The sequence below is a fragment of the Phocoena phocoena genome, chromosome 13 (genome assembly GCF_963924675.1).
Source record: "Phocoena phocoena chromosome 13, mPhoPho1.1, whole genome shotgun sequence".
NCBI lineage: Eukaryota > Metazoa > Chordata > Mammalia > Artiodactyla > Phocoenidae > Phocoena > Phocoena phocoena.
In genome coordinates, this window is record NC_089231.1 from 44810618 (window position 1) to 44822898 (window position 12281).

Genomic DNA, 12281 nt, shown 5'->3' on the forward strand with positions numbered 1-12281 from the left:
ACATATGTAGATGAACATAAAAATTTATAATTTCTACATTATTTATAAGGATAAATTGAATCTAACTTGCTTATATTGCTTTTTCTTCAATAAATTCAAAGAATTAATCCCTGAGTTAAAAGCATCCAAGAAGCAATCATGCAGCAAGGACTATGGGATCATGAGTGTCCATATATTTTTCTTGTTAAATAAATGGAAACATCAGAGATAGTCACAATTCACAGTGAAGTTCTGTGAAAGCAGGGCTAATTCTTCAGGTCGAAATACATGGGTCTCAGGGACAATTATCTACTACATCCATCATTTTTGCTACTCTCCAAATACAGGCCTATAAAGTATAACAAATGTCCCTTTTGTCAGGTCTTAATCACCATCTTTTAAGTTTTAAAAGCACTTGTTTTGCGCTGCTGTTTTTAGATGTATACCAAGAAGAATAAAGCAGAAATACATGCAAAATGGAAAATCCATGGTTGCCGTGATAATTTTTACCTTCAGAAAAGATTTCTCTCTTCAGTTTAGATGTTTTCATCCACTAATGGTAATATATCTTAGTGGCAAATACTAATGACTTCTGAAAATATAAAAAGGACCTAAAGATATTTGTTTTGGATCACATACATACTTTTTAACTTTATAAAACAGACCAATACTTGAAAAATTGTGTAATTATATTCACTTTCACATACTGTCTATTTATCAGTTCAATAAGACTTCCCAAATGGTAATAAATTAGTGTTCTTGCAAATCAAATGTGTTTAAACCACCACTTAAACAGAGAAAACAAAAGCAGGATTATATTGTTTTGTTTTTACTTAGTGTAGGGCCTGTCATCATAAGCAAATTTAATCTGCATTATTAGTAACTGTCAACAGCATACTTTGAGCATAAGGCAAATACAGCAGGTGGTTGAACGCCAAAAATCCAAAACAAATGATTGCTAGGAAATGCTAACCTATTTTTGCATAGATTTAAGATAAATTAAAATTCATGCAAAGCCCCCACTGAAGGTTAACACTGGAGAGAAAAGAAAAGAAATTAACCAATTTTTGTTATTAGACCATTTGCCTAAAAGTTAAAGTGCTAAGTATTTTACTATATACTAATTGATTGACTCAAGAAGTGTGGTTTACTTACTCACATTTGTAAAATATGAGGATATAAAATTTGGAGTGTAAGTAACAGTTCTTTATACTAACAAATTTGAAAGTTGTTGCTTTGGTTGCAACACAATATTATTGTTGTGGCATATTTGTTTACTTAAAAAATAGCACCAATTGTAACTAAAAAGAAATTATAAAAAATATAAATAGGAAATGTGTAATGAGATTGTTTTTATCCGGATACAATTTTATCTTGAGTCAATTTAAGATTACCTTTCTGGTTTGGAGGGAAACCAGGTAAAACACATCGTCCAAGGTAACCTGCACCTATTAAGATCACTACATATGATTATCTGAGAAGTAAATGACAATTTAAAAGAGAAATAACTTTATGGTTCTCCACTCACTGTTTTCTTTTCCATAGGGTGGGGAAAGCACCAGGGGATAGATATCTTCTGAACTTTCTATAGGTATCACAGAAACCGTCATCTGAATCCATACTGCCAGATATCTAACAGGTGCTTACATAATAGAAGCTATTTCATCAATAAGAAAGAACTTTACTCCAGAGAACCATTTACCCACCTGCCAAACTAGATACAGAAATCTCAAAGAGGCTCTTGTTATTTTAATCTTCTAAAACTTAAAAGGTATGATAAAACAGTTGAGACCAGGGACTTTTGCAATGATTACATTTAATGTCTTTTAGTGTGAGTTGGGGCAAGAATGTGAAAATTCAAGTGAAATGCATATAATCATCAATTAAAGTTTAGATACCCACAGGATACAGACCCAAGTACTAAGAACTCCTTGAGAGAGGAGAGTTGGTTACACAACACAGAATTTCTACAATTTGTGAACAGTTTTATGTTGAATGGATATTTCTCAGTTTTTATACAAAGTATATATATTCATTTCAAAAGAGGTCCCAACCAAAGTTAAAGATGTTAGCGGTAACCAAGTTATTGGTTTCTTTGAAAAAATTCTATGAAAAAATTTTTTTCCAAGCATGGTGGAACTTAAAATTAGAATCTATTTGATCCAATGGCAACCAATGCTGATTCAAACAAACAGCATACCTACAGTGGTCTTTCAACTATATCAGTGCAAGGATGGGAGATACATTAAAATGCACTTCAGGATAGCTTATATTCTGTCTTTATCCCTGCCTGCTCACTTATCCCCTATATAAATGGCATCTTCTTCCTCCAAATCTCTCTACTCCCAAACAAAACTTCTGTCACAGGTTATAGATGCGTTTTCTCTCCCTTAACTTTTCCTTAAAGCACCATTCTTAGTTCTCTCACTAAATTCAAACTTATCATTTTGCACTGTAAATCACTACCTGAGCTTCCATCACGTGTGTTTCCTTCTATCCCTTGCCCTAATTTTCTATTAAGAAATCACAGGATTCCAAACAAGAATATAAAAACTTTTGTTTTTGTTGGTGATATTGGCCAGGGAGTAGAGTGATGAGAAAAGCTGTGATGATACAAATATTAATATGCACACCTTCCTGTGGTTTACTGTCTAATGGAAAACATAGAAAAGGCAACCCCAAATTATATGGCAACCTTATATTTGGAGACTATCACTTAGGATAAGCACATAAGGTAAACTTTACAAAAAAAGAAAAGAACTTAACTAGCCCGTAACATAAGTTATACAAATGTATCATTGCTCAGCAAGCAAACCAGGACCACAGAAGAAAGGAGGAGAGGTGGGGGAAGTATAGACATGATGAGTGAGGAGGTGAGAGGCTACAGAAGGTTATCTAGTGTCAACAGTGCTAAAAGTCAATACTAATCCTCATAAAGATTTTTTATCCGGACAACCATAGAAGTGGTTTTGTTTGCATGTGTGTGTATGTGTGTGTGTGTGTGTATGTTTTAACTGAGGCCCCACATACTCTTGATGGTTCTGAGTAACAGAGCTAGTTGTTTTCTTTTTCCTTCCGTTTTTAAATACTATAGCACTTTTTAAAGAGAACACAATATAAAATAGCTTCTGTTCAAGGGCTATGCTAGAAAAAATATCAATAAGAAAGGCAAATTTTGAATATTAACCTTGCCCTCAATATCAACCAAATTCTTGTAAGATTTTTTTGCATAATATAATTGTACAGAATGACCTAGTGAGTCATGAGCACTATGAGAAGAGGAAGCCAGCAAGACATAGAACATGGAATGGATTCTAACCCAGACTGAAGTCTTGGGTTAAATTGAAAACTGAAGATTGGGTGTATGAGAGGTTTATCATAAGAAAATTTTACTGTATGGAGACTTAAGGGATAAATACATGGTAAGTACCCAAAGATAAGATGGTTTCAGCTGGTAGGAAGAACAGGTGATAAAGAATCATAGTTGAAGTATAGCAAGGCAGGTTTAGGAATTGGATAATGATTGAAAGACTAGAAAACAGGTAGAAGGAAGGAAAGTTGTATCTCACAGTTTTGTCATTATACCAAGAGCAATAGGAAGCCACTAAAAGGGTTTCCGCAGCAAGTGATGTGATCAAATTTGAGTTCAGAAAGATTCATGGAAAGGTGGATAGAACTTACAAAATTGGAGAGATTTGGAGTTACATCATTTGACCTCGGTTACTAGATGTGTGACCTTACAGAAGTCACTTCTCTCCTCTGTATCTGTTACATCAGCTCTGAAATGAGGATGATATAATATCTACTACATAGTAATTTGGTGTAATTATTAAATGAGATCATGCTTATAAACCACTCTTAATGCCAGGAATATATAGTAAGCATTCCATAAATTTTAGCCATTGCTATTATGACTACTAACTACCAAATAGCTCTTTTAAAAATTATTTAGGTGGCTAGAAGTGTTTTATATGAAAAAACTAAGATAATTAATTTATAGTTAGCTATAGTTAAAAATATAGTTCAGTCATGATGTGAATTGGCTTGTAAAAAATTTTAAAAATCCAATTTACAAAATTGGATTTTTATTTAAAGTATATCTCTTTATAAACAACATATTGTTGGAATTTGCTTAATTTTCTCCAGTCTCACAATCTCTGGTTTTTTATTAAAACTTTAAATTATTTATATTTACTGTAATTATTGATATGCTTGCGTTTAAGTCAAGCATCTTACTATGCCAGTAGTGGCTGGCCTCACTATTCTGTTTTTCCTTCTGTGCTTTTATTTGGGCTAATTGAATATTTAAAATATTTCATTTTATCATCTCTATTGGCACTTTACTTATAATTTTTTAATTATATTTTATTCAGTGTTCTAATGATTGCCATATTCATCTTTAATTTATTAAAATCCACCTTAAATTAACAATATATCCCTTTAAAACAAGCCTTACATCAAGTTGATTCCATTTACATCATTTCTACCCTTTTGTTGCCATATTTTATTTTTATTTATGATATTAACTCCATGATGCATTGTTACTATTTTTTGTTTTAAGGAGTCAATTGATTTCAAAGCACTTAAGAAATAAATAAATATTTTGTAATTATTTACATTTATCATTTCCAGACTGAAAGTAAGAGGATGGAAAAAGATATTCCATGCAAATGGAAATCAAAAGAAAGCTGGAGTAGCAATTCTCGTATCAGACAAAATACACTTTTAAATAAAGACTATCACAAAAGACAAGGAAGGACACTACATAATAATCAAGGAATCAATCCAAGAGGAAGATATAACAACTGTAAATATTTATGCACCCAACATAGGAGCACATCAATACATAAGGCAAATGCTAGCAGCCATAAATGGGGAAATCAACAGTAACACAATCATAGTAGGGGACTTTAACACCCCACTTTCACCAATGGACAGATCATTCAAAATGAAAATAAATAAGGAAACACAAGCTTTAAATGATACATTAAAAAAGATGGACTTAATTGATATTTCAGGACATTCCACCCAAAACAACAGAATACACTTTCTTCTCAAGTGCTCATGGAACATTCTCCAGGATAGATCATATCTTGAGTTACAAATCAAGCCTTGGTAAATTTAAGTAAATTGAAATAGTATCAAGTATCTTTTCTGACCACAACAGTATGAGACTAGATATCAATTACAGGAAAAAATTGGTAAAAAATACAAACACATGGAGGCTAAACAATAAACTACTAAATCACCAAGAGAACACTAAAGAAATCAAAGAGGAAATCAAGAAAGACCTAGATACAAATGACAATGAAAACACGATGACCCAAAACCTACGGGATGCAGCAAAAGCAGTTCTAAGAGGGAAGTTTATAGCAATACAATCCTACCGTAAGAAACAAGAAACTTCTCAAATAAACAACCTAACCTTACACCTAAAGCAGTTAGAGAAAGAAGAAAAAACAACCCTCAAAGTTAGCAAAGGAAAGCAATCATAGATATCAGATCAGAAATAAATGAAACAGAAATGAAGGAAAAAATAGCAAGGACCAATAAAACTAAAAGCTGGTTTGTTGAGAAGATAAATAAAATTGATAAACCATTGGCCAGACTCATCAAGAAAAAAGGGAAAACACTCAAATCAGTAGAATTAGAAATGAAAAAGGAGAGGTAACAACTGATACTGCAGAAATGCAAACAATCATGAGAGATTACAACAAGCAACTCTATGCCAATAAAATGGACAACCTGGAAGAAATGGACAAATTCTTAGATAAGCAGAACCTTCCGAGACTAAATCAGGTACAAATAGAAAATATAAACAGACGAATCACAAGCACTGAAATTCAGACTGTGATTAAAAATCTTCCAACAAACAAAGCCCAGGACCAGATGGCTTCACAGGTAAATGATATCAAACATTTAGAGAAGAGCTAACATGTATCCTTTTCAAACTCTTCCAAAATATAACAAAGGGAGGAACACTCCCAAACTCATTCTACGAGGGCACTATCACCCTGATACCAAAACCAGACAAACATGTCACATAGAAAGAAAACTACAGGCCAATATCACTGATGAACAGAGATGCAAAATTCCTCTTCAAAATATTAGCAAATAGAATACAACAGCACATTAAAAGGATTATATACAATGATCAAGTGGGGTTTATCCCAGGAATGCAAGGATTCTGCAATATATGCAAATCAATCAATGTGATACATCATATTAACATATTGAAGGAGAAAAACCATATGGTCAACTCAATAGATGCACAAAAAGCTTTGAGAAAATTCAACACCCATTTATGATAAAAACCCTGCAGAAAGTAGGCATAGAGGGAATCACCTCAACATAATAAAGGCCATATATGACAAACCCACAGCCAACCTCATTCTCAATGGTGAAAAACTGAAAGCATTTCCTCTATGATCAGGAACAAGAGAAGGTTGTCCACTCTCACCACTATTATTCAACGTAGTTTTGGAAGTTTTAGCCACAGCAATCAGAGATGGAAAAGAAATAAAAGGAATCCAAATTGGAAAGGAAGAAGTAAAGCTGTCACTGTTTGCAGATGACATGATACTCTACCTAGAGAATCCTGCAGATGCTACCAGAAAACTACTAGATCTAATCAATGAATATTGTAAAGAAGCAGGATACAAAATTAATTCACAGAAATCTCTTGCATTCCTATACACTAATTATGAAATATCTGAAAGAGAAATTAGGACACACTCCCGTTTATCATTGCAACAAAAAGAATAAAATACCTAGGAATAACCCTACCTAAGGAGACAAAAGATCTGTATGCAGAAAACTATAAAAAACTGATGAAAGTAATTAAAAATAGTACAAACAGATGGAGATATATACCAAGTTCTTGGATTGGAAGAATCAACATTGTGAAAATGACTATACTACCCAAAGCAATCTACAGATTCAATGCAATCTCTATCAAACTACCAATGACATTTTTCACAGAAGTAGAGCTAAAAATTTCACATTTTGTATGGAAACACAAAAGACCCCGAATAGCCAAAGCTATCCTGAGAATGAAAAACAGAACTGGAGGAATCAGGATCCCTGACTTCAGACTCTACTACAAAGGTACAGTAATCAAGACAGTATGGTACTGGCACAAAAACAGAAAAATATATCAATGGAACAGGATAGAAAGCCCAGAGACAAACCTGTGCACATATGGTCACCTTATCTTTGATAAAGGAGGCAAGAATATACAATGAGAAAAGACAGCCTCTTCAATAAGTGGTGCTGGGAAAACTAGGCAGCTACATGTAAAAGAATGATATTAGAACACTCCCTAACACCATACACAAAAATAAACTCAAAATGGATTAAAGACCTAAATGTAAGGCCAGACACTATAAAACTGTTAGAGGAAAACATAGGCAGAACACTCTATGACATAAATCACAGCAAGAACCTTTTTGACCCACTTCCTAGAGAAATGGAAATAAAAACAAAAATAAAAAATGGGACCTAATGGGCTTCCCTGGTGTTGCAGTGGTCGAGAGTCCGCCTGCCGATGGAGAGAACACGGGTTCGTTCCCCTGTCCGGGAAGGTCCCGCATGCCGCGGGGTGGCTGGGCCCGTGAGCCATGGCTGCTGAGCCTGCGCGTCTGGAGCCTGTGCTTGGCAACGGGAGAGGCCGCGGCGGTGAGGGGCCCGCGTACCGCAAAAAAAAAAAAAAAATGGGACCTAATGAAACTTATAAGCTTTTGCACAGCAAAGGAAAACTTAAACAAGACGAAAAGACAACTGAGAATGGGTGAAAATATTTGCAAATGAAGCAACTGACAAAGGATTAATCTCCAAATTTACAAGCAGCTCATGCAGCTCAATATCAAAAAAACAAACCACCCAATCCAAAAATGGGCAGAAGACCTAAATTGACATTTATCCAGAGAAGATATACAGATTGCCAACAAACACATGAAAGTATGCTCAACATCACTAATCATTAGGGAAATGCAAATGAAAACTACAACGTGGTATATCACCTCACCCCAGTCAGAATGGCCATCATCAAAAAATCTACAAAGAATAAATGCTGGAGAGGGCGTGGAGAAAAGGAAACACTCTTGCACTGTTGGTGGGAATGCAAATTGACACAACTACTTTGGAGAATAGTATGGAGGTTCCTTAAAAAACTAAAAATAGAACTACCATATAACCCAGCAATCCCACTACAGGGCATATACCCGGAGAAAACCATAATTCAAAAAGAGTCATGTACCACAATGTTCACTGCAGCTGTATTTACAATAGCCAGGACATGGAAGCAACCTAAGTGTCCATCGACAGATAAATGGATAAAGAAGATGTGGCACATATATACAATGGAATATTACTCAGCCATAAAAAGAAACGAAATTGAGTTATTTGTAGTGAGGTGGATGGACCTAGAGTCTGTCATACAGAGTGAAGTGAGTCAGAAAGAGGAAAACAAATACCGTTTGCTAAACACATATATATGGAATCTAAAAAAAAAAAAAAAGAAAAATGGTTCTGAAGAACCTAGGGGCAGGACCAGAATAAAAACGCAGATGTAGAAAATGGACTTGAGGACACAGGGAGTGGGAAGTGTAAACTGGGATGAAGTGAGAGAGTGGCATGGACATATATACACTACCGAATGTAAAATAGATAGTTAGTGGGAAGCAGCCACATAGCACAGGGAGATCAGCTCAGTGCTTTGTGTCTACCTAGAGAGGTGGGATAGGGAGGGTGGGAGGGAGACACAAGAGGGAGGTGATATGGGGATATATGTATATGTATAGCTGATTGACTTTGTTAGAAAGCAGAAACACACCACTGTAAACAGTTATACTCCAACAAAGATGCTAAAAATAAATAAATATGTAAACACAGACACACACACACACAAGAATATTGAGCAGCCTTTAATTAAGTAGATGCACTTAGTATAAAAATAATATGTGAAGAATTTTGACTGTGAGTGGGTAGGGACATGATTATAAATCGAGTAAAATTTGAAGGACAGGGGAAGGTCTGTTGTTTGTCCAATAAAAATACTCAGAAATATTATTTTCTTTACAGATTATAAAAGTGGAGCATGTTTTTTATAAGATGCTCAAAGAAAACAATAGAACACTACATTTCCCTCTATCACCACGTCACCAGCAAAATCATCAGTAACTCTTTATAATAGATCTTTCTTGATATTTGTATAAATATATTTGTATAATAATGGGATTAAAATATAGCATAAGTGTTCTTAACATGGGCTAAATAACTCCCTGGATAAATATCTATACATGGGCTTTCTGGAGAGACAAGCATTCTCTGAATTTCACAGAAATTTGTGTTTATTTGCAAATATGCATTTTTCTATGTCAAATCCATAGTCCCATTAGTGTCTCCAAATGGTACATTAGGGAAACATATTTAAACGTTTCCTTAAATTGATACAGTGTTTTACCTTCTAGGAATTCATTCTAAGAAAAGAAATCAGAAATATACCCAAAAATATATGTACAAAGCTATTTATTGCAACATTGTTTAAAATGGCAAGATATCAAATAAATGTCAAAAGTATTTGATTTCTCTATAATAAATGCTATATATTACTATATTTGTAAAGATAATATAGACTATATTTTTTGATATGGGAAATTCAATATATTCTCATCTGAAAACAGCAACTGTGAAATGGACTATATTATAAAGAACATCAATTATATAAGTGATATATATTTACATAGACCTACATCAGCATGTATCTTAGATTGTAGAATTTGGGGCTTTTAATATTTTCTTATTATCTGGTTTTATTTTTCCTACAGTGAATATGGATTCTCATGACAAAATCAGAAGAGAGAATACATTTTCTGGGGGTTCTACTCTTTCCATGCTAGGTGCACAATGAGTAGCATGGAGCTGCTGGAAATGTCAATCATCCTGAAGAGGACTAATCCAGCTTGTGGGGATATGTGCTGGTCTTACTGCTCATGTTCTTTTGATGTTACTTTACTATTGTTTATTAGACTTGTCAGTCTTCCCATCTCTGAGTTTGCGGCCATTTCTACCGATCCGGATCTTAAGTGTATCACTATGGAAACTTTATTCTTAATTTCCCTATACAATAAATGTTTCCATCATTCATATTTATACATGTGGGGAAAAAATCTTGGTTGAAAACCTCTTTTTTAAAAGATTCTTTTTCCATGCCTTCCCTTTGTGAAACGCTAACTTATCAGATCCAAATGACCATAAAGATACATCACTAAAATATCTAAATAACTTTCCTGATGGAAATGATTATTACAGGTTTATGCATGGATTTCTAATTTAGCAGTGACTAATAATATCTAAGTGATAAAAAGCTTTATTTAAGGAATGAAAATCAGCAATAGACATGCACTTTTGTTCTAATTTAAGCCTCTCATATCCTACTCTGAAGAGTTTTAACTATGATGCTTACACACTACAACTTTCATATCATTTGAATTTCCTAATAATTAAGCTTGGAGTAAACTTTAAACTATTTTCCTATAACATAAACTATTTATAGACTTCTAGAGATTGTGGCTGAACCAAATATTGTAGGAAAATAGAAAACATTCCACGTGTTTAAGAAGATGAGCATGATTGTCCAGTGTTTAAACCCAGGGGTTTCTTTGGGATTCCTGGTATTGATATAGCTGAGCATTAGACCTTCACTTCCAGGTCTTGCCCTTGGCTTAGTGCCCTGGTCTCCAAAAATTCTTTGTACTTTCTAAACAAGGAGCCTTGCATTTTTATTTTGCACTGGGTCCTGAAAATTACGTAGCCAGTTCTGCTTTCTTCACTATCTCACCATTGTAAAAATCTCTTTCATATTTTAATTTGATGGGCATTTTAAAGTTCTTATTTCTTTTTTTTTGACTTGGGTAGCGTTTAATACCATTGATCATTTTGTCTTTGAAATGCTTTTGTATCTACCTTTAGTCTGCTTTCTTTTTTCTCTTATATCTCAGACTACCTATCTCCCTACAAAGCTCATGACCATTTGTGCCTATATAGGTTGCATGTCTATGAAGCTGGTCCAGGGTGGAAAATGAATGGGGTATGAAAGAACAAATACATGATTGAGACTTGTGTTTTAAAACTTTTTTTCTTGAGAGAGAGAGAGCAGTAGGTAAAGGAGATAGGGCTATGGAGGAAGGCACTTTGTTTAGGTAGAAATGAACAAGTTTATTTTCACTAAAATGTGAAACGGGAGTCTAAAATCACAAGTGAGAGAGGGGTAACTGATAAAGTAAAATGCAGAGTAAGTACCGTCCCCATATGGCAGTGTTTCTCAAAATGTGGACCATGTACCACCTGTATTGAAAACACTTGGAGATTATTTTTAAAAATTCAGATTCATATGCCTCACTCTACCCTTCAGACAAAAAAATCTATGAAGGTAAGATTGAAAATAGGCAGTTTAACCAGTTCCTCACATTGTTTTTATCAACTATGATTCATGACAGATGACAGTAGATTTCCACCTTGGCCTTACACTGGAATAACCTGGAGCACTTTTAAAAATGTACTGATGTCATGAGTGTGTTTCGTGTTTGGTAATTGCAATCATTGCTGCTTTTGTTGTGGTCATCCATTTACAATGCTTGGTGTTATTTTATCTCTTGTAAAAATAAAATACAGTGTGTGTGTGTGTGTGAAAAAAAAAATAAAGAATCTGCCTGCTAGTGCAGGGGACACGGGTTTGATCCCTGGTCCAGGAGGATCCCACATGCCGTGGAGCAACTAATTCCGTGCACCACAACTACTGAGCCTGCACTCTAGAGCCCGCGAGCCACAACTACTGAAGCCCGCGCGCCTAGAGCCCGTGCTCCACAGCAAGAGAAGCCACCGCAATGAGAGGCCCGTGCACTGCAACCATAACAAAGAGTAGCCCCAGCTCGCCGCAACTAGAGAAAGCCCACGGGCAGCAACAAAGACCCAACACAGCCAAAAATAAATAAATTAATTTAAAAAAAATGTACTGATGTCTGTGTCCACCCTAGGAGGTTTTTAATTAGTCTGTGGTGCAACATGTTGGTTCAAATCCACTACATAAGTGTTTCTGCGCACAGTACAATAACCTTCCACAGAACTATGAACACTTCTTTTAAATCAAGAGGGATAGGTGAGGAAATGAGGGAAGACGATGAGAAGAGATGAAATTGAGATGAAACAGATAATTGGAAAGAGTGTAGTGTTCACTAAGTGATTTTGCTTTAAAACTTCTTTAAAAATGTATGGCAGGGGGCTTCCCTGGTGGCGCAGTGGTT